The sequence below is a fragment of the Miniopterus schreibersii genome (genome assembly GCF_964146895.1).
Source record: "Miniopterus schreibersii genome assembly, chromosome: 1".
Lineage (NCBI taxonomy): Eukaryota > Metazoa > Chordata > Mammalia > Chiroptera > Miniopteridae > Miniopterus > Miniopterus schreibersii.
The window spans coordinates 27485717-27509283 of record NC_138101.1 but is presented as its reverse complement, the minus strand read 5'-3'; the positions used below and the strand labels follow the sequence as shown (position 1 = coordinate 27509283).

At 39.4% G+C, this 23567-nt stretch overlaps 1 protein-coding gene across 8 annotated transcripts in view; it reads left to right on the top strand.

Moving 5' to 3' along the window:
- Positions 1 to 23567, top strand: part of FRYL (FRY like transcription coactivator) — a 232288-nt gene that overhangs the window by 21847 nt on the left and 186874 nt on the right. For all 8 annotated transcript variants that reach the window (XM_081118984.1, XM_081118983.1, XM_081118981.1 and 5 more), the window contains exon 2: positions 16180 to 16349. The gene's annotated coding sequence lies outside the window, so the exon portion shown is untranslated. The remainder of the gene's footprint in view (positions 1 to 16179; positions 16350 to 23567) is intronic.

Here is a 23567-nt window from a genome sequence, read left to right as displayed (position 1 = left end):
CTAGTATTTCCCTAAATATTTGGGTGACAATAAGTTGTTTTCTTTTTATGTCCCTGGGAAGGGGCCACAGACACAAGATGAAGGTCAGGGAAGGTTTTATGAGGTTCAGTGTTTATTAGTGGGTGAATGTCTAGGTTTAACTTATACCTAAGACCTTCTCATTCTTAATGTTGTCATCTTATCTGGGTCAAGGCACCCTTTGAGAATCTGATGAAAACTATGGACCTCTCACTAGAAAAATGTCTATAAACACATAGTTTAGATTTTTCATATGACTTATTTTATTGTATTGTAAGTTTATTTGCATGACAGACCATATCAGGCCAGTCTTTGCAAAGATTTCTGTAAGTCTCATTTTTGTTTTTGTATAAAATTATTTGCTACATCCAGGAACAAAATCCAAAATTATTCTCAAAAGTTAATTTTAATGAGAAGAGTGGTTTATGATAAGTTGAAATTGTGGCATTGTCTTTGATACAGCAATACATACATCATTTTAAAATTTCCAAACAGTTTTGCCTCTTTGTTTTAATGACAACCAGAGCTGAAAACCTGATTTGTAAGATGTGTGGAAACAACTGGAATTAGAGGCAGATCAGATAAGGCAAGTGTTGTTTTTTAAAATACTAAAAAAATTTTTTTTAAATCTTTATTTTTCACAGATTTTTTTAAATAAAGAAAAACATTTTAAGAGCAGTTCTTGATTCACAGAAAAATTGAGAGGAAGGTACAGAGATTTCCCATATACCCACCGTTTCCACTTTTGTTTAGCCTCCCCCACTATCAACATCCCTCCCCAGACTGGTACATTTGTTACAACAGATAAACCCACATGTCACATCATCATCATCAAAAGTTTACATAAGGGTTCACTTTTGACATTACACATTCTGTAGGTTTGGATAAATGTAAGTGACATATGTCTATTATGATATACAGAGTATTTTCACTTTCCTAAAATCCTCTGTGCTCTACCTCCCCTCAACCCCTAGAATGTCCTGTAGTTGGAATCATGCAGTGTGTAGCTTTTTCAGATCTGTCTCACTTAGTATTATGTATTTAAGGTTCCTTTGTGTCTTTTTTTTTTTTTAATATATCTTTATTGATTTCAGAGAGAGGAAGGGAGAGGGAGAGAGAGAGAGATAGAAACATCAATGATGAGAGAGTCATTGATCGGCTGCAGCCCACAACCCGGGCATGTGCCCTGACCGGGAATCGAACCCTGATCTCCTGGATCCTAGGTCAACTTTCAACCGCTGAGCCACACCCGGCTGGGCTCCTTTGTGACTTTTCCTGGCATGGTAACTCATTTCTTTTTGCACTGAATAGTATTCCACTGTCTAGATGTACCATAGTTTCTCCATTCATCTACTAAAGAACATCTTTGTTGCTTCCAAGTTTTGGTAATAGGCCTACTGGCAACTAACTTCCTCAGTTTTGCTTGTCTGAGCAAGTCTTTATTTCTTCACTTTTGAAGGATAATTTCTCAGGGTATAGAACCCTAAGTGTTTTGTGTTTTTTGTTTTTTTGAACACTGTAAATTTTCATTTCTGAGGAGAAGTTAGGTATAATCCTTATCTTTGCTCCTCTATGGATAAGGTAGGTTCCTTCTCCCCCAGCGTTTTTCAGGATTTTTTTCTTTATCTTTGATTTTCTGTAGTTTGATTTTGATATGCCTAGTTGCAGTTTTGTTTGTTTGTTTGCTTTTGTTTTTATCCTGCTTGGTGTTCTCTGAGCTTCCTGGATCTGTGGTTTGTTATCTGATGTTAACTGGATAAAATTCTCATTCATTATTGTTTTAAAGATTTCTTACGTTCCTTTTTTCTTCTTCTGGCATTCCCATTATGTATATGTTACATCTTTGTAGTTGTCCCACAGTTCTTGGATATTCTGTTCTATTCCCCTCCCCGTCTTTTTTCTCTTTTCAGCTTTCTATTCTATTTTCAGGTTTCTGTTGAGATATCTTTAAGCTTAGAGATTCTTTATTCAGTCTACTGATAGCCCCTCAAGGGCATTCTTCATTTCTATTACAGTGTTTTTGATTTCTGGTGTTTCTTTTAGTTCTTTCTTAAAATTTCCACCTCTCTGCTTATATTTCCCATCTTTTCTTGCATGCTCTCTACCTTATTGGAGCCCTTAGCATATATTTGAATTCCCAGTCTGATAATTCCAATATTCTTGCCATATTTCAGTCTGATTCTGATGTTTGTTTTGTCCAAACTGAGGTTTTTTTGTTTTTGTTTTTTTTGCCTTTTATTATGCATTGTAATTTTTTCTTAATAATAGCCGGACATGATGTGCTCATTTTGAGTGAAAGGAACTGCTATAAAAAGGCCTTCAGTATTGTGGTGGTACAGTATGTGGGGAGAGGAAGTGTTCTTTAGTCCTGTGAATAGGTCTCAGTCTTTAGGGAGCCAGTCTGTGCCTCTACTACCAGCGATTTTCAACCTTTTTCATCTCATGGCACACGTAAACTAATGACTAAAATTCTGTGGCACACCAAAAAAAATATTTTTTTGCCGATCTGACCAAAAAATAGGTATGACTTTGATTCATTCACACCAGAATGGCTGTTGCCATTTTTTTATTTGACAATCTTAAGGGAAAAGAAGTTAGTGCTCCTGACCAAATAGTCAGGTATTGCATGTTTAAAAAATTTTTGTGTCCCAGCAGTTGAAAATCACTGCTCTAGTCTGAGCTTCACAAGTGCTTCTTAGTCTGCTCCTCGTACCGTAGATGAAATTATTGAGTTTTGAAGGCATGTTCTATTAATTAAAATCCTTTATTTCTATAGTTATAATCCATTTCTCATTATGATCATATATATATATATATATATATATATATATATATATATATATATATATATATATATATATATGTGTGTGTGTTTTTCTGTCTCTGAAGCTTCTTTCCCCTCATCAGATTTGCTGGACTTGTTGAATTTTAATCAATTTTGTTGGAATTTTCAAATATTAATTAAATTTGCTTAGCATATATGCTACAATATAAACAATCCCCAGTGTTGAAAACACAAAGATTTACTTCTCACTTAGGTCAAGTCCATGCCTTTTAGGCAGATTGCCTTCTCTGTACAAGCTTAGCAGTGCACTTGCGGACCCCCTGCTTCCATGACTGCTGAGATAGTGGGAGAGGCCCAGAGCGAGCACAGAGGCCAGGTGCTCCCCTTGGAGGAGGGGTCACTTCTACTCACGTCCTACTGGCCAAAGCAGGTCACATGACCGTGTCTGGCTTGAAGAGGGAGAAGGAAGGTATCAGCCTCCATTATGCGCAGAAGGAAAGGGAAACTGGGTAATGCCATTAATATCCTTTATATCTTTATTTATTTTTTCGGCTAGCTGATTGTGGTTTTTTGAGAGTCTCCTTAAGTTTCTAACCATAACTGTGGACACTCCTTTGGTAAGCCTGATTCCCCCCCAAAGAGTGAATATCTTAGGAAAGCAAATGGTTTCACCCTTCACCCCTTTAGTTAGAAGTCAGCCAGGATCATTTTCCTTGGAATCAGAAAATTTCAATCAGTTCTCTGTATCTGCCAATCCCTTAAGACTGTAGGTTTTTTCACATATACGTTATTCTGTGTTGATAAATAGCATAGGCGCCATCCCAGCCTGGCGTGACATTTTATTCTCGCGTCCCCTGCTCTCAAGTCATAGTCTGAGCCTGTTGAAGACTGTAGTTAGTATTTGCCCCTGAATGTGATGGAGGGAGGGACAGAGCATGGGCCACTTTCTTCTAGGATGTTCCTACGCAGAGTGGACGGCAGGCAGGCTCTCGAGCAGGTAGCGGCTGGTATAATGGCAGGCTGCTTCTCCTTTCCCACTGCTGTTCCCTTAAAATGTATCTTTGTGGACACTCAGAATTTCAGGGGTGGGGTGAGACTCCTTTCTGATTTTTAATGTTTCTTGGGTTTTCCCTTCTGTGTTGATTAAGTCATCTCAGGATATTGGACTGGGAGCTGTCAATGAAGTAACTTTGGGTTATCATCTGAGTATTGTTCCTTCTTTTAAGCTTGTTTGAATGTAGGTTGATTCAGGTATATTAGCAAAGAAGAAAGGAAGCAGTTTGAAACCTGTTGTTTTCTGGAAATATTAAGTTATATCTCAAAATGGATACAAGGGTATGAATACCCCCCAAAATGAATACACATAATTTGAATAATTATAAAGGCAGTGCTTATTAAAATACATTTCATTTTAAAAATTGAGCTATCAGCTGTTAAAGTGTGTATACATTTTGGGGGACACCCTGTATATTGGGTTTATTTGTTGAAGACAAAAATTTCACCTTTCTTACTCTGTTTTCCTGAACTCTTCTCTAATGGCTATAAAATGAAATTTATGAGGTCGTTAATATTCATTTGGTTGAATAAAATGTTTGAAAGTTTCTATATTGATTTTTTTTTTTTAAATATATCTTTATTGATTTCAGAGAGAGGAAAGGAGAGGGAGAGAGAGAGAGAGAAACATCAATGATGAGAGAGTCATTGATCAGCTGCAGCCCACAACCCGGGCATGTGCCTTGACCGGGAATCGAACCCTGATCCCCTGGATCCTAGGTCGACGCTTAACCACTGAGCCACGCCCAGCCGGGCTATATTGATTTTTTTTTTTTAAGTGCATGTCATTTATTGTCATTGGCATCATTTATTTAATAAACAAATGTTTATTGTGTGCCAGTGAGCCAGGAGATGGTACTGGGGATTATAAAAGTAAACAAGACAGTCTCTGCCCTCCTGGAGTTTGCTTTTTAATTGAGTAGACAAAATTAAACAAATATTGGATGATAAACTTTATGATGAAAATTAAGTTTAGCTAGAGAGTGATGGGTGTCAGTTATTTAAGATAGGGTGGTGGGGAGGGCCTCTTTGGGGAGGTCCCATTTTGCAGTCATCTGAACAAAGGGAGGAAGCAAATCATGCTCAAGGGAAAGAGCATTCCAGGTTAAAGGGATTATAAGTGCATCACCCCACTCCTACCCCCTAATGTGGAAATAAGCTTCTTGAACTTGACCAGTAGTGGGAAAGTTGGTGTAGCTAGAATAGAGGAAAGGTTAGAAAGGCCTTGGGTATTTTTCTGCATTGATGGGAAACTACTGTAGGATTTTTGAGCATGGGAGGAGTGAATAAATTTGTATTTTAAAATGGTCATTTTGGTTACCATGTGGAAATTGGGGAATGAATAGATGCAGGAATATCAACCAGTTAAGAGGCTACTTTAATTGTTTGGGCCAGAGATGATGATGGCTCTGACTAGGGTGGTCAAAGAGGATGGGAGAGAAGTGGTCTGGAAATACAGAGTTGATAGAACTTGTCGATGGATTAGATGTGAGGGTGTGAGGTAAAGGAAGGAATAAAAGTGACTGCCAGATTTTTGGCCTAAGCAACTAGAAAAATTATGGTGTTATTTACTGAGGTGCAGTGCTGCGGTAGGTGTAGATTTAGGAGAATCTATTAAGAGTTAAGTTTGAGACCCTACTGGATGTCCCAATGGATGGCCGAGTTTGTGGGGTTAGTGCTCAGGAGAGAGCGAGCACTGAGATACCATCTACATGCTAACAAATCCCAAATTTGAATTTAAGGCCTCGAGCCTGGATAAGGTCCCTTAGAGGTAAATGTCGGCAGGTGTGGGGGCCGAGAACTGACCCTGGGCTCTTTCACGTTCTGAGTTGGGAGGAAGGTAGAGGAAGAGCAGCCAGCTCCTGAGTAGGAGGAAGAGAACCTCGGAGAGTGTGGCATTTTGCTGTCCTAGTGAAGGACGTCTTTCATAAAGGGAAAGAAGTGCTGCTGTCAAGTCAAGTAAGATGGGGACTGATATTGACCTTGGGGTTTCATGAGGCTTGAGGTCATTGGTGACATTGACAAGCGGCCCTGTGGAGTGGTAGCGGTAGGAAACCTTGGGGTTGGGTAGAGGAGAGAATGGGGTTAAGGGAAGGTGGTGAAATACTGAATAGAGACAACTATGTGGAGGGCTTTTATTATAAAGGGGAGCAGAGAGCAGAGAAATGCCTCAGTCACTGACGGGTTTTGTTGCCAAGAGAGGTAAAAGTTCTGGTCACGAAGGCTGGTATGCCGGGGTTCACCCCCTCTTCCCCTCCACACCACCAAGCAATTCTCAGACACCAGCTGGGTGTCCTATAATTCAACTCAATTCTAACACTATCTAGAAATAGCATCAGATCCCACAGATTAAGGTCTCAGTCCTACACGACTCGTCCCTGTCCCCAGTGGCCCCTTCTCTCAACAGTTGCAAACCCAGGTTGTCACCTGTGCTTCTGACCTACTGGCTATAGTTTGGAGGTTCCAGCAACTCCTTCCTTGGGTTCAGTTAATTTGCTAGAGTGACTTACAGAACTGGAAGAAACATTTTACTTACTAGATTGCCAGTTTAAGGGTATAACTCAGGAACAGCCAGATGGGAGAGATGCAAGGTATGGGGAACAGCATGGAGGTTCCATGCCCTCAGAGCGCTCCACTCTCCCTGTATCATGTGTTCACTAGCAGGGAGCTCTTCGAACCCTGTCCATTTGAGTTTTTATGGAGGCGTCATTACATAGGCATGATAGAGATATCATTGACTGTTGGTGATTGATTCAGCCTTCAGCTGCCCCTCCCCTAAGGGGAGGTGGGACTGAAAGTTCCAACCCTCTAAATCACAAGGTGGTTCTCTTGGCAACCAGCCCCGATCCTTAGGTTCAGTCCAAAAGTCACCCATTAACACACAAGACCACTTACGTCTCTCATCACTTAGGAAATTTCAAGGGTTTTAGGAGTTCTGTGTCAGAAATGAGACAAAGGTCGAATATATATATATTTCTTATTATAAATCACAATATCACAGGAGGACTTTTTTCCCTTCAATGTGGGTAATCTTTATAGTATGTTTGTATGCTGATGGACATGATCCCCTAGGAATGGAGAAAAAAGATGTGAGATTTTTGTAACCTTGAAACTGATATTCTCAGTTTTAAAAAGTAGTTTGGAGATGCTTGGTGTTGGGTTGGAAGTTTTCTTTACCCCACCCACTTCGGGGAGCCTTTGTATTTTTCTTTTATTTTTCTCCTTTTGGCTTGCCTAGTCGTATTGTGTATCTTGATAGATTTTTATCTTTCCTGTTTCTGGTAAATGGTGATTATTAGGAAGTTGAACCAATTGTGTATTAAGAAATGTAAAAGACATTTAACAGGGACTGTTTCCCAAGGCCCATTGTTTACTACAAAAAGGAAACCACATCAGTGAAGATAAAACTATTTTGTGAACACTGTACTCCTTTTGTTAGTAACATTTTTCAGACTATGATCAAAAGAAACTACTTTGTGAAAACAGTAAGTTAATGGGAAATGTAGACTTTTGTTACCAGTGGGGATTTATTTAGTGAGAGCCCTTAAAAATCTGATTTCTCTTCATAACATTTTAAAATCTTCTAATTGTGAAAATATTTGCTATAATTTAAATTATGAAAAAATATAGTTTAAGCAAGTTAGAAGTTGGGTATTTAGTTTTTAATTTTTTGAAATGTACTAAAAGTTTTAATTTTAAGGGAGAAAATATAGCAATATAGGATGGTGAGAATATTTACCTTCATTCTGAAGCAGAAGGAAATTCACATTACTGTGAAGATCGTTAACATTATAGTGAGACTGTATTTAAGATATAAGTAGACTATATATTACAACCTCATAGCTCCCCTCCCATTGTAAATTCATGCTTAGTAGAAAAGCCATCAGATGAAGTTGGACAAAAACATTTAGAGACGATGAGGATCTGATAGTAGGCTTGGGCTCATTGGCGGCCAGCCTTCTTGGATCATTGGACTTTTCAGTTAGAATTTTATCTTCTACCCCTGCCCTTCAATGCCTTCCACCTCCCATCCCTGCTGAATAAACCTTTTTTTCTAATATCTTTGGCAGTAATAAAGTTCCCCAATTTTTGAGTACCTGAGAAATGTACCTATGGACAAGCAAAACAGAAAAGCAGAGATTATGTTTAGATTCAAGTATGTGGCCCTTCCACTAGGGTAGTGAGTCTCAATTTCTTTTTCATCTACGTATAATTATCGGGCACATGTTAGTCTCCTTTTCCCTTCTTTCTGTAATTTGATTCCTCTGAATCTGCAGAGTGGTGTCATATAATACAGAGTACGTTTAAACCATGTCCTTTGTGTGGTTTTGGAGTTCTTGTTGAGAAGTAAATAACATGAACTTTGAGGAAAGGGACGTCATGCTCAGTGAAATAAGCCAGTCACAAAAGGACAGATATCTCTTAGGAGGTACCTGGAGTAGTCAAACTCATCGGAACAGAAAGTAGAGTGCTTGTTGCTGGGAGCGGGGCAGAAATGGAGAGTTATTGTCTAATGAGTCCGGAGTTTCGGTTTGGGAAGATGAAGAGTTCTGCAGATGGGTGGTGGTGATGTTTGCACAACAGTGTGATTGTACTTAAATGCCACTGAACTGTACTCTCAAAAATGGTTAACATGATAAATTATATGTGTATTTTACCGCAATTAAAAAAAAAAAAGTGATGAAACTACTCTATTTTGGCAAAGCTTGCCCTCTGTCCCCATTTTTGTTAGATATTAGTGAGTCAAGTTCATTTTTTTCTGTTCCTTTTATTTAGATGTAATTGACATAAGGCACTGTATAAGTTTTAAGGTGTACAGCATAATGAATTCACTTATATATTTGAAATGATTACAGATCAAGTTATTGTTGACTAAACCATGAAATAGTGGGTTGCTGTTTTTAACATCATGAATCTCTGAGATTCCCATAAATTGAAAACTACTGATTATCAAAAATTTTCATATCTTAACTTCCAGAGGTTTCACAACCTTAAACTGTTACTTTTAGAGCAAAGAGTATAGCTTGGATAGAAAAGCCATTTTGTTTTGTTTTATACATCAGTTTAAAAAATATTTATTGAATACTCCTTTTGAATGAACAACAGTAATGACATTTGTTGAGTGATATCTGTTGGCTGTTGTTCTGAGTATTACATTTAATACTTCTAATTCATCTAACACTTTATAATCCTTATAAAACAGCCCTTGAAAGTGTTACCATTGGGAAACTCAAAGTCTCTGGATAAATGATTTTCTGCTTTAAAAGTGATTTTAAATTAATTCCAATGCATAGAAATGAAAGGAGGGCATTCCAGGTGGACGAAAGATAGTGGTGCAGGAACGCATAGGGTGTGTTTGCACAGAGCAGAGTTCAGCCTGACTGTAGGTGGAACAACATCAGGGAAATGGGCGAGCAGTTTATTTTTTCCCATTAGGATCTTGACTTTGAACCTCATGAAGTTCTGGATTTTATTCTGTGGATATTTGGAGAACCACTGAATTACCAAGCCAGGGAATTTTGTGATTAGAGTTGTGTGATTAGAGTTGTGTTAGGAAGGTGCATTTGGCAGCAATATCAGGTGCATTGGAGCAGTTGGAGGGGAGGGCAGAGCAGTTGGAATGACCACTTAGAATTCTTTTGAAGTCATTAGGAAGAGTTAGTATTGTAGTGATTGGGGTCAGTGCAAATGACTAGTTGAGGATAAGTTGGTAGGTGAGAAAGCAGAGGCACAAAAGTGTGGTAAGAGGAAATAAAGAGGAGTCTGGTGCATGGGTGTAGGATTTGTTTGCTCATTTAATGGTTAGCTGAATATACAGGTCAGGTGTGGGTTTAGCTTTCAAAAGGGAGGATTCGGAGAGCCTAAGAGCACGGAAAGAAGGACTTTAGCAGCCTTGAATTGAATTTGGAGAGTTTCCTTTGGGCACCCTCTTTCAGGTTGAGACATGAGAATATCTGTAGAGAGGAAGGGACTGTGGTGCACCTGGGAACTTGAGGGGTAGAAAAGTTTCAGCCTCTAAGAGAGACCTCGCTGGGGTCAACCATCACTCTTTAGAGCGTGCGATAGAATAATAGTAATGTAATAGGCATGTAATAGTGTACTTACATCAGTCTTTTATGCAAGTAACTTATGTAAGGTCAAGTTTCTCTCTTATGCAATATAGTTTGTATAATCAGCCAGTAGTTGTGTTGATTAAGCAAAAAATTTGATTAAAATGAGGAATCATAGGAAAGAGACATACCATAAATATTTTATAATTTGTAAGTGTATAAACGCTTGTATAGCATCAGGCTTCTCTGATAGCTGAGGCCTTTGCTTTAGGATATTTTGCTAAGTGAAAGAAGACACTTCTGTTAAAAGCGACTTGTCTTTTTCACATCAGAAAGCTTAAGTTTCAGTGACGAAGGATTTTCTTTTTGAGCTCCTATTTTTGACGTAATTTGTAACTAAATTACATAACTCTAGTAAATACAACTGGCGTAAACAGATTTTGGAACAAATAAAATTACTCTTGGTAGGCATGCAACTCAGTGTTGGGAGAAAAATGAGATGATGTATCAGAGAGGACTCCCCCAAAAGGAAATGGAAACTCAGAAATGTGGTTTGTCCATGGTTTTAGGTTTGAAAAGAGTCTGGTTTTATTTTGAATCCAATGACATATTTTCCATTAGATAGTATTTTGCAAGGTGATGAGAAATAATATGTGAAATACTGGTTAGTGGTGAAAAAGTTATAGACTATCTAGTATATATTATATATTTTAATAAAGCAGGTTTACTGAGATAAAATTCATACACCATGCAAATCACCAATTTAAAGTGTACAATTTGAGGTTTTTGTGTTTTCACAGAATTGTGCAACCATCACCACTATTGATTTTAGAGCATTTTCATCACCCTCTAAAGCAACCCTGGACCCATTCGTCACACCCCACCTCCTCATTTCTGGTCCTAGTCAACTGCTGATCTGCTTCTCTCTCTATAGAGTTATCTATTCTAGACATTTATATGAAATGGAATCATGTAATATATGGCCTTTTGTGATGGCTTCTCTCACTTAGCAAAATGTTAAGATTCATCTGTGCTGTACCATGTATGCATCAGTACTTCATTCCTTTTTATGGAGGAATAATATTCCGTTGGAGGGATTTACCACATTTTATTTATTCATTTATCAGGTTATGACATTTGTGTTGTTTCTGCTTTTTGGCTATTACAAATAGTGCTACTATGAACACCTGTGTACATATTTTTGCATGGCCGTATGCTTTCATTTCTCTTGGTATATACCTAGGAGTGGAATTGCTGGGTCTTGTTTAACTTTTGAGAAATTTCCAAACTGTTTTCCAAAGTGGCAGTACCATTTTATGTTTGAACCAGCAGTGTGTGAGGGTTCCAGTCATACACTTGTCAACACTTACCTTTCTCTCTTTTAAAAAATTTATTGATTTGAGAGAAACATTGATTTATTGTTCCACTTATTTATGCATTTATTGGCTGATTCTTGTACTCTGATCAGGGATTGAACCTGCAACCTTGGCATATTGGGATGACACACTAACCAACTAAGCTACCCCACCAGGGCTATTATCTTTTTGATTATAGCTATCCTAGTGGGCATATCTGTGTTTTTAAAGTGATTTTATTTTTCTGACTCTTAACAGTAACAAATGCCCTTTGGAGAGATTTTGGAAAATATAGAAAAGCATAAAAGAAAAAACATCATTTATTTTAAATCACTATTTAGAAATAATATTTAGTAGAGGTTTTCTTCATGTTTTAATGTAATTAAAAAATACAGCTGAAATTATATATGATTTTTGAGTCCTGCCTTTTTTATAGTTAACAGCATTTCCTCATGTTATTTTGAAATTGTATTTTACTTTTATTTTATCAAAGAATGTCTGTTCTCTCTTCTTTTGTGTTCTCTTTTTTTAATTTTTAATTAATTAATTTAAACATATCTTTATTGATTTCAGAGAGAGGAAAGGAGGGGGAGAGAGAGATAGAAACATCAATGATGAGAGAGTCATTGATCGGCTGCCTAGCCCACAACCCGGGCATGTGCCCTGACCGGGAATCGAACCCCGATCTCCTGGATCCTAGGTCGATGCTCAACCGCTGAGCCACGCCTGGCTGGGCTCTCCTTTGTTTTAAAATTTAGTTTTTCAAATTTACAATTAGTTCAGAGGAGTGTGGGGAGGGATTGGGAATAAATATTTGTAGTTAATGTATCATGTTTAACTAGAAATTACTCCTAGGTTAAGTAGGGCCTAATAGTGCATCTGCTGAGTAAATCATAATTTGTGAAATGTTTTCCAGTTTTGGATATTTAGCTTTCTTACAATTTTTCTTTATAACTAATGTAAAAATTTTGTATTTAAATTCTGTGCATTTTGAGTTCACAGAAGTGTAATTACTGGGTCAATAGCTATGACCGTTTTAAAGATTCTTGTTCCATATTGACGAGTTGCTTTATTTTTTAATTTTTTAATTTATCTTTATTGTTGAGAGTATTACAGGTGTCCCATTTCCCCCCACAATTGACCCCCTCCACTTCACTCCCACCCCCTCCCCAGGCCTTCACCCCCTTATTAACTGTGTCCATGGGTTATGCATATATGCATATAACTTCTTTGGTTAATCTCTTCCCCCCCTGCACCCTCCCCCCCCCCCTTTCCTCTGAAATATGATCATCTGTTTCATGTATCAGTGTCTCTGGATCTATTTAGTTTGTCAGATTCTTTTGTTTATTAGCTTCTTATTAAAGAAGACCCTTCAACTTTTCCTGTAGTGCTGGTCTGGTGGTGATGAACTCCTTCAATTCTAAATGATAGCTTTGCTGGGTAGAGCAATCTTGGTTGTAGTTCCATGTTTTTCATCACTTTGAATATTTCTTGCCACTCCCTTCTGGCCTGCAAGGTCTCTGTTGAGAAATCAGCTGACAGTCGTATGGGTGCTCCCTTGTAGGTAACTAATTGCCTTTGTCTTGCTGCTTTTAAGGTTCTCTCTTTGTCTTTAACCTTTGGCATTTTAATTATGCTGCGTCTTGCTGTGGGCCTCTTTGGGCCTCTTTGTGTTCCTCTTGTTTGGGACCCTCTGTGCTTCCTGGACTTGTGAGTCTATTTCTTTTCCCAGGTAGGGGAAGTTTTCTATAATTATTTTTTCAAATAGGTTTTAAATTTCTTGGTCTGTTTTTTCCCCTTCTGGCACCCCAGTAATATGAATGTTGGGCCTCTTGAAGTTGTCCCAGATGCTCCTTATACTATCTTCATATTTCTGGATTCTTTTTTCTTTTTGTTCTTCTGGTTGGGTGTTTTTTGTTTCCTCATGTTCCAAATTGCTGATTTGATTCTCAGCATCCTCTACTCTACTGTTGATTCCCTGTAAATTATTCTTCATTTCAGTTCGTGTAGCTTTCATTTCAAATTGGTACTTTATTATGTTAACGATTTTCTCAGTTATTTCTGTAATAGTCTGCTTAAACATCCTTATAAACAAAATTCTGAACTCTGTATCTGTTAGCTTGCTTGGATCTATTTCATTTAGTTCCTCTTCTAGAGATTTCTTCTGTTCTTTCCTTTGTGACATGTTTCTTTCCCTTCACATTTTGGCTGCTTCCAGGTGTTTGTTTCTGTGTATTAGGTAGAGCTGCTATGCCTCCTGGAATTTGTAGAGTGGCTTTATGTAGTAAGTGTCCTGTAGGGTCCAGTGGCTCAGCCTCCCCAGGCACCTGGGCCTTCTAGGTGCTCCCCTGTGTGGGCTGTGTGCACTGTCCTGTTGTAGTTGAGCCTTGGTTGCTGTTGGCATCCCTGGGAGGAACTGACCCCCAGACCAATCGGCTGTGAGGACCAGCTGCAACTACAGCCAGAGAGTTGCTGTGCTGGAGACACCCCTGTGGAGCAGGATTTACTTCAGTGGAGCCTTGGTGTTCACCAAGTACGCCCCTTGAGTGTCACTTGTGGATGTGGTAGGGTTGTAATCCAGTGTGGTTGAGTCTGACCACCAGGTGCAAGGTCTCTGGGGCCTCCCAGGAGGTGCAAAGTCAGCCTCTGCCAGTGCCTTGCCCAGGGCCACCCAGCATGAGCTACACAGCAAACCATAGATGGCTGCTACTTGTGCTGGACTTGGAGGTGTCCAGGAGAGGCCAAGCTATGAACCAGTGCAGGCTGCCGCTAGTGCCAGGCCTGGGACCACTTATCATGCCGTATGGGGCACGCTGCTGCTTGTTTGAGAGATTTTAGGAAAGTCCTAAGCTTGGGGCTCGAGAGGCCACTTGCACAGAAAAGCCCCTGGAAATGGCCTGGCTGAGCTGCAGGTGGGGGGGGCGGGGCCTCCGGGAATCATGGGGCGGGGCCAAAGGTGTGAGTCAGGTGCTGGCGACTCAAACATGGCGCATGCCTGCCGGCTGTGTGCGGGGAGGACTCGCCAAGGAGCCATGGCCTCCGCCAGCTCCTCTGCCTGGGAGGAAGCCGCCCCTCCAGCTCTCGCCCGGATCTCAGGCAGGTTAGTTCCTCCAGAGTGTCCCAGGTCCTTTCCAGCTGCTGCCCGGCACTGGGCTCAGAGGGAGAGTGTCTGAGTGAGTCCGTGCCGGGCCCTTTAAGAGGAGCTGCTGGGGCTCCCGCAGCGTCCAGGACTGTAAGGGACAGTCCCCGCTGGTTTCACAGCCCGGAGTTTTGGGGATGTCTCTTCCTGGCCCTGAAGCCCTGGGCTGGGGGCCTGTTGTGGGGCTGGGATCCCTCCCTCCTCCGGGAAACCTCCACCGCCGAGATGCCCTCCTGGATTTAACCTGCGGCACCTGGTGTGGGCCCTCGGCAATTCTCTGACTCAGCCCCGACCTGCCCGCATCTCCGCCCCTCCTCCCGCTCTTGGCGCTTCTTCAGCTCCCTGGTTGTGGGGCTTCTGTGCAGCCAGATCTCAGGAGGCTCTGAGCGATGGTGGTTCTGTATTTAGTAGTAATTGTGATTTGGTTGCGGGAGGCAGCGGGTGCAGTGGTTACCTACGCCACCATCTTGTTTCCCCTTGCTTTTTATGATGGTTGTCAGGTTTAAATTTCCTTTAGCAATGTATATTTATACCTTTTTACTGTACCTTCACTAGCAGTGAGTAAGTGGATAACAGTTGAGCTTTCAGGTCACTAGGGCAGGGATTTTTCAGTTTTGTTCTCTGATGTATATCGTGCTGGTACAAAGTAGGCATGGTAGGCACTGAGTATACAGTGAATTGCTTCCAGTAGGAAAGAGAAATTTTGTTCTGAAGGACAAGAAAATTAATTGCCTTTTGATTTTCCAGGAAAGTAGCCTTGTTATGCTGATCATATTATAGCTCATGCTTTTATGGGAAAGGAATGAAAGTAAAAATCAAGCACATTTGGGAAAATTGCCTTTAATTTTGTTTGAACATTTACATGTTTCAGAAGGCAAAATGACACATTGTGAAATCTTAACTCCTATCCCTCTTTCCTTACTGTCCTTTATAGGTAACCATTTTTACCAATTTCTTAGCATCTTTACAGTGCTTTTTAATAAATATTAATAAGTAAGAATAGTCTTACTTCTCTCCCCCTTCCCTATTTTAAAACATAAAATGTAACATACTATATATATGTATATATGAGTGTGTGTGGGTGTGTGGTGATCGTTTCATAGAAGAACATGGAGTGCTTCCTCATTCATTTTTACAGCTGCATTATATTCTTTCTTATGGATGTAACGTAGGTAACTTTGCCAATCCTCTTGGGTTGTTTTCAGTGTTTCACTTTTACAAATAATCCTGCTGTACACTTTATTTGGTGAGTGTGCAGTTACAATGTATCTGTAGAAGAATGTTCTAGGAGGATTGTTGAGTCAAAGGAGAAATGCATTCTTAATTTTGTAGATTAAAAACTACTACCAGCAGTGGAGAGTGCTTACTTCTTGGAGTACTTTTTGAAAGATAGGTAGTCTAGGGTCCTTACCCCAAGTCCTATAATGTATATGTCTTTAAGTGCTATGCAAGCACTCTTATGATAATGGCCCTTGTGTCATCAAGAAACAATGGTGAGGAAATTCATCATGTACTTGAGAAAGATGTTATGGGTGGTGAAGAAAATATTTAAATTAGAACCTTTAAAAGACGAATTCTAATTTTCTCTCTCCAGATAGTTTCTTTCCATATATAGTTGAGTTTGTGTTTTTTTTTTTTAATATATATATATAAGCAAATTCTTCTTGGCTAAATTCTCAATTATAAAAACTAATTTCAGTAATGATAAAATGTTACAACTTTTGTTGTTAACATGGCTGTTATGAATGACCAACTGTGTTTGTTTCTTTTTTCTTCCAGCCTTTACCATTCTACATTCTGCTTCGTACATGGTGAACCACTACTGCTTTGCCCTGGTGTGCCCACTTGCGTGCCTACAGAGCACAAGACTGAAAAAGCTTCTAGATGGATCCTTTCCAGATTCTGTGTCTTTTCTACAAACTCTGTGCCTCAACAGCCCTTTCTAAGTGGTAAGGATATGTACTTAAAAAAATAACAGAAATTTGTAGAACAATTTTTAAATTGCCTTCTATTTTATACCATCTCTTTTTACATATGAGTAATCCCTGCACTTTTTTTTTCTAATTAAAAGAGATCGCATCTCAAAATAGCAGTAACTTCAAGCTTCTGGCGGCTTCAAAATATCCTTTCCATGTATTATTTATAAAAAATAACTAAAAATATGATAAAACTTTGTGTGTGTACTCTGTAATCCGTGTTGTAAGGCTGAGCAGTTTATCCCATTTCCTTTCTGTTCAGGTATTTGAACACGTTGGGTCAGGAACGCCCTCCTCCCGGCGATTGTAAATTATGTGCACATTTATGGAATGATAAGGGAGGTGTGTAATGCCAGCTCTTCTTTTAATAGCATGGCACTATGTGTGCCTTTCCACGTTCTGACACTTTTTGGAATCATAGATGCTAGTTATCCAACATGTGAGATTTACCCAGAACACATTCCGGGGCGGGGGCGGGGTAGAGGAGCAAAACTGAGCAGAACGAATTACTGAAATTGGAGACCTTTAAAATAAAATTATTGAAGTAGGCTCATTTTGAGTATTAGTCAACAAATATTTACCAAATACCTGCTATTTATGAATGAAAATATATGACGACATTTAGCCTCTGTAAGGAATCACCACATGGAAACAGCGGCGCTAGGTGAAGAGCCAGGCAGGGTGCCAAGTGAAGGGGGTGTGTACATCTCAGCTCTGGTTCTGGTCGTTCATTGCATTGTGTTCTTGAGTACTAGCTAATCAGCCTTAGTGCACCTCACTTTTTTCATCTATGAAATGAGTGAATTAAACTAAGTGATTTATAAGTTTTTTTGTTTTCATACACCTAACACTTTGTGACCATAATGAACAAATTGAGCTGTTTTGACATTTTGAGGATAACTCTTCTTGCCCAACCTGCCTCACAGAGACATTTTTAGACTCTTTTCTTTGGATTGTGGGATGCGGATGAGATCCTCACTCTCAACATTTTTCAGTTAACCGTTTTCTTTTGAAGTCGATGTCTGTCTTTTACTGTTCACATGCTTATTCTTCTCATCTGTTGACCGCTATAGAATTTTTCTTCACTTGACTCGTATGTTCCTTTTGTCTCTTGTGTCGTATTTGTGGCTCTCATCATGCGCCCCTAACCTGGCCAGCATCCGTCATTCCTCCTTAGTAGATTTCCCGGGATCACTGCGCCTTAGACCAGTGGCTCCAGTCAAGGGACCCTTTCAGAACAAACACACACCTCTGAAATGAGCCTGGAAGAAGGTGGGAGTCTTTGATGGGTAGCTGAAAGCACCCCGTAAACCAGCATTGGATCAGGCTTGAGCCCCACTGCTCCGTGCGCTGCTTGTACCCCTCACTTTCCGCCTTAGACCTCGCCGTCACCTGCAGCCCTTCCATTTCGGACGTCGTGAAAAGCTCCCTGTCGTAGTCCTAACCCACGTATCATGTCACACTTTTTGAATCTGTTCTCTGCCTTTGTTATGACTTGTAGTTTCCTGGCATTTTCTTGTTTCTCTAATTGTTAGTTTTTTCCTAGCCTCCACAGCCCCTTACCCAGACCCCATGGTCATCCTTGCCGCTGCCTTTTTGACACCCCGAGGAAACTGTTTCAGCACATCTCAAGTTGAAGTTAACTTGCCATCTACCTTCTTTTTTCCTAGTCCTCACTGCTCAACATGGTTGGAAAAGGTTTGCCTCCACTGGTCCTTCCCAAAGCTGGCTTCTTAGCCTGCCTTCAGAAGGCTGCGCACCTTGTCGCTGCCAGGTTGGTTTTTTGGGGCTGTCTAGCATACTCCCTGACCTACTCTTCTTTTCACTTCAGATTTACTTTTTGTGTCTGAAGAAGAAATCTTGTGCCTTATTTTTTATTATGGAAAATTTACAGCATATACAAAAGTAAATAGACTTGTATAATGAACCCCCTTGTATTAATCACTCAGGTTCTATAATTATCAAGTTATGGCCCAATTGTCTGTCTCCCACTGACTGCTCTCCCTCTCCTGTGTTATTTTAAAGCAAATCTTAGACATCAGATCATTTATTTGGATTTCAGAGTGTATTCTTAAAGTATTACACCTTTTTAAAAAATATATATGTATTTTTTATTGATTTCAGAGAGGAAAGGGGGGGGAGAGAGAGAAACATCAATGATGAGAGAAAGTCATTGATTGCCCCCCACTGGGAATAGAGCCCAAAACCTGGGCATGTGCCCTGACTGGGAATTGAACTGCAATCTCCTGGATCATAGGTTGATGCTCAACTGCTGGGCCATGCCAGTTGGACATGACACCTTTTTAAAAAAACAACCATGAGAGTGCTTGAGATCTTGATTCCTAGCATGTCATCAGTTTGGCTCAAATAAATTCTTATAAAAAAATTTTAAAACCCCACAAACCACAATGCCATTATCATCCTTAAAAAAAAAATGCAACAATTTCAGTATAGTCAGATATCCAGCTGACTCTAACCCTAACTCATACATTTCTAAAGCAGTTGACTGGATTGAATTAGAATCTAGGTAAGTCCTCCCTCCATTGCAGTTGGTTGATTTTTCTCTTAAGGTTTCTTCCCCACCCACATCTTCTCTTTTTGTTCTTAAAATTTATTTATTGAACAAATTGGGTCTTTGTCCTGTAGGTGTGGATGCTTCGGATTACATTTCTGTGAAGTGATTAAACATACTCACCTGTCCTTTGTATTTCTTGTTAATTGGTAGTTGGATCTAGAGTTATGCTCAGATTCAGGTTTGATTTCTTTTGGCTAGCCTGTGTCTTTAGCAAGTGACTGTCTGGTGCAGATAACGTCAGCTTGTCTCTGATTAGTTGCTGTTTGTGCTCAATGCTTTAGTTGAGTGGTTGGCAAACTTTGTAAGGGAGCAAATAGTGTATATATTAGACTCTGTGGTTGTAATGGGAAAGCAGCCACAGACAAAATGTAAATGAATGGGCATGGCTATGTTCCAGGAAAACTTTATTTACAAAAAACAGGTGATGGACTCCCTGCTTTAGGTCTGTTAAATCATTAGGGGGTTGCAAGACAGTGATATTTTAATACTATAACTTTACTGTTCATATATTAGTGCAACATTCTATAAAGAGAAACTGTTCCTCATGTCCTATTTGTTACCTTAGTAGTGCAGTTTGTACAGTCATGCACCATGTAACAATGTTTCAGCCAACAAGGGACCACATGTCCGTTGGTGGTCCTGTAGGATTCCAGTGGAGGTAAAAAGTTCCTATCACCTAGTGACGATGTAGCGTCATGACATCCCAGAGCAGCGCATTACTTACATATTTGCTGTGATGCAGGTGTAAATAAACCTGCACATCCAGTTGCATAGAAGTATAGAGTATAGATTGTGTACTGTGCTTTTTTGGTAATGATAACAAGTAACTGTTATTGGCTTGTGTATTCATTATACTATACTTTTCATCATTATCTTGGAGTGTACCTTTTCTACGTATAAAAAAAGTTTGCTGTAAAACAATATGCTTTGTTATGCCAGTGGCAGCCTGGTACATCTTGTGTTTATTGCGTCTCTTGTTTGCATAATTTTCTCTTTCTCTTGATTGAATATCATCTTGTTTTTTTGGACAGTAACATGCTGTACAGGCTTGGAGCCGAGGAGCAGTAGACTATATCATGTAGCCGACGTGGGTAGTAGACTATCCTATCTAGGTTTGTGTAGTGCACTCTGATGTTTGCACTGTGACGAAAGCCTCTAGGGACATATTTCCCAGAATGTATCCCAGTCATTAAGCAGCGCGTAACTGTGTAGTAGGAAAGGTTGTGTAAAAGTTTTCCTTGGCTTACCAAACCAATTATGGTCTTCTCTCCTCCCCAGACTTGTTATGGACTCTTAATTTAAACATATTGGATTTAAAAAATTATGATTTTCATTATTCTTATTGATACTTAAATTATTTAATCTTTGGCCAGTGGGAGCCTTTTTCACGTTGCTTACTGAGTTATTTTAACATGACTGGTAGTTTTGGATAGCTTCTTTATCTGGTATGACAAGGAATTCCAGGCTCATCATGTACATTTTCTCCCCACACCTGATATCACCAAGTTCTTTAGAGTCCTGATTCCCTTATTGGGGAATGGAATTTCAAGACTAAAATCTGGGCTGTAGGGCTTCTCATTGTTAATGGGTTGGTGATGGTTTCTAGGCCTTTTCAGTAGTCTGAACTAAATTTAGAGAACCTCATGAGTTCACACTGATACATCTAATTCAGGTGTTAGCACTAAAAGATTTTAACTTGCTCTCTTAAAAATTGTATCTTTCTCTCAGCTGAGAATCCTGGTTCTCAGTGAGACCAGGAATAAATACAATTAGAACATTACATAATTACTCATTTATAGTACCCCATTATATACACATCAGTCTCTGAATAGCTATATCAAGGATAAAGGTTTGTTTCTGTCTGCTTTCTTTTGCTCAATGTTACGTCTGTGAGATTTACACATGTTGTATTTAGTAGTAGTTTGGGGTTTTATTTCATTGTCTTGTAATATTGTATTGTGTGAAGTACCATACTTTTTTGTCCATTCTCCAGTTGATGAATATTTGAGTTGCTTCTAGTTTGAGACAATTATGAATAAAGTTGCTATGAACATTCTTGTACATGTCTTTTGGTGGACATGTGCACATACAGATGCCCCTCTGCTTACCATGGGTTTATGTCCTGATAGTAAGTCAGTCCGTAGTAAGTTGAAAATACATTTAATGAACTCCTAACCTAATGAACATCATAGCTGAGCCTAGTCTACCTTCAACATGGTTGGAACACAATATCCAAAAAACACTGGCAGCACAGTACACTGTAGAGTGTCAGTCGTTTACCCTCACAATCACGGGGTTGGCTGCGAGCTGTGGCTTGTAGTGGCTGCCCAGAGTCATGGGAGAGTAGCGTACTGCATATTGCTAGCCTGGGAAAAGATCAAAATTTAAAATTTGAAATGTGGTTTCTACTTAATGTGTGTATCGCTTTTGTACCATTGTAAAGTTGAAATATCATAAGTTGAACCATTGTAAGTTGGGGACCATCTGTTTGCCCAGCAATGGAATGTGCAATTCTTTTTTGGATGAGGAGTACATTTCCCTAGGAATGTTTAGTCACAGTACCTTGCATTAATTGTTGTTGTGCAACAGATCACCCCAAAACTTAATGACTTAACACAGGAAACATTATCTCACAGTTGTGTGGGTCAATTTCTGTAGGGGCATGGCTTATCAGGGTTCCTTTAACTCAGGGTCTCTCATAAAGCTGCTGTCTAGGTGTCAGCTGAGGCCACATTCATCCCAAGGCTCAGTTGGGGGACACACAGAAGACCCTCTGCGGCACTTTTAAGCTCATTCATGTGATTATTGACAGGTCTTGGGTCCTTTCTGGTTGTTGGCCAGAGGCCAGGTCCTGGGGCCTCTCCAAAGGATAACTAACAACACAGCAGCTGGTTGATAGTGTGGAGCAAGGGAGAAAGGGTTTCCATGATGGAAGCCGCGGCCTTTTTACAGCCTGTTCTTAGAGTGACAGCGCATCGCATATGCTGCATTCTTTTCTTGGGGGGAAAAAACTGTGATAAAATATGCGTAACCGAATTTACGATTTTCATCGTTTTTAAGTGTATAGTTCATTATAGTTCATGTAGGCATTAAAGTACATTCACATTTTTGTGCAACCATCACTGCCATCCACCTCCTGAATTTTTTTCATCTTTCCAAACCAGAACTCCATATCCATTAAACAATAACGCCCCATTCCTCTCTAGACCCTGACAACCACTGTTGTATTTCTTATTCCTGTGAATTTGACTACTCTAGGTACTTCATTAGCGGGATCATAGAGTATTTGTCCTTTTGTGACTGGCGTATTTCATTCATGCTGTGGCATGTGCCAGGATTTCATTCCTTTCTAAGGCTGAAAAATGTCCCGTTGTGTGTATATACCACGTTTTGTGTATCCATTTATCCCTTGATGGGCATTTGTTCCTTCTCTTTTATCTGTTGTGGATAACACTGCTGTGAACATTGATGTTTTGCATTCCATTCTTAGAAGCAAATCTCTAAATCTAGTCCATACTCAGGAGGTAAAAGGGTGTGGATACCGGGAGGTGGGCTCCTCTCGGACGTCAGTCTTAATAACGCTTCTCTGTACAATTATGCACCAACTGGATATGTATTTAAGGCCATTTATTTTTTTATATTTAATAACTTCTAAATGTAGTTTGACTTTATAATTATGTTTATAGTTTCATAGTTTCAAAGTCAAATCCACAAAACAGGGTCTAGTCAAAGGAGTCTAGCTTCTGCTTTTTCTGTCCCTTCCTCTTCTTTCCCTTCTAAGTAACTACATTCTGAAAGCTTCCATTTATTTTTCCATTCTGTTATTGTTTTAATGTAAGCACTCTTTATAGTCACTGCCCTTCTTTCTTATATAAATGATAAAATACTGTATACCTTGCTTTTTCAACTTAATAAATCCCGGAAAACACGCCCTAGTAGTAAATTACTCATTCCTCTTTATAGCTGTATAACATCCCATTGGGTGACTAAATACACCCTATTTTATTTAGCCAGTTCCCAACTGATGGGCATTGGGCCTGTTTCTAATTTTTGTAAATAGTACTGCAATGAATAGCCTTGTGCATATAAATGCCTTTTTATATTTGTCGTTACATATTTGGGACAGATTCCTAGATGTGGAATTGCAGGGTCACAGGGTAGATGAGTATGCAGTTTTACTAGATATTGCCACATTCATCCTCATAAGAATTATATCTCTTTGTGTTCCCATCAGTAAAGTATGAGAATATCTATTTTTCTCTCCTTAACCTCAACAACAGAATATGTCAGTCTTGGGTTTTTTTGCCAAATGGAATTTCATTGTAGTGTTCATTTCCATCTCTCGTTATGTTTGAGTTTGGATATCTTTTTTTTTAACTTAAAAAATATTGATGTTTCAGATCTATGTAAATCATCAGATCGATCAACAGTGAATTTTCTTAGATAACGCACTGTGTTTACCTTGAAGTATACACTGGGTTAGGGGCATTTGCATTTCTTTTTCTGCCCATTTCTTTAGCCCTGTTTTCTCTAGGTTTGCTGGTATTTTCTGTTTTATGGGCTCCTTACGGATTAGGCGTGCCAGCCTTTTGTCTGTCTGTCTTCCTCTTTCTGCC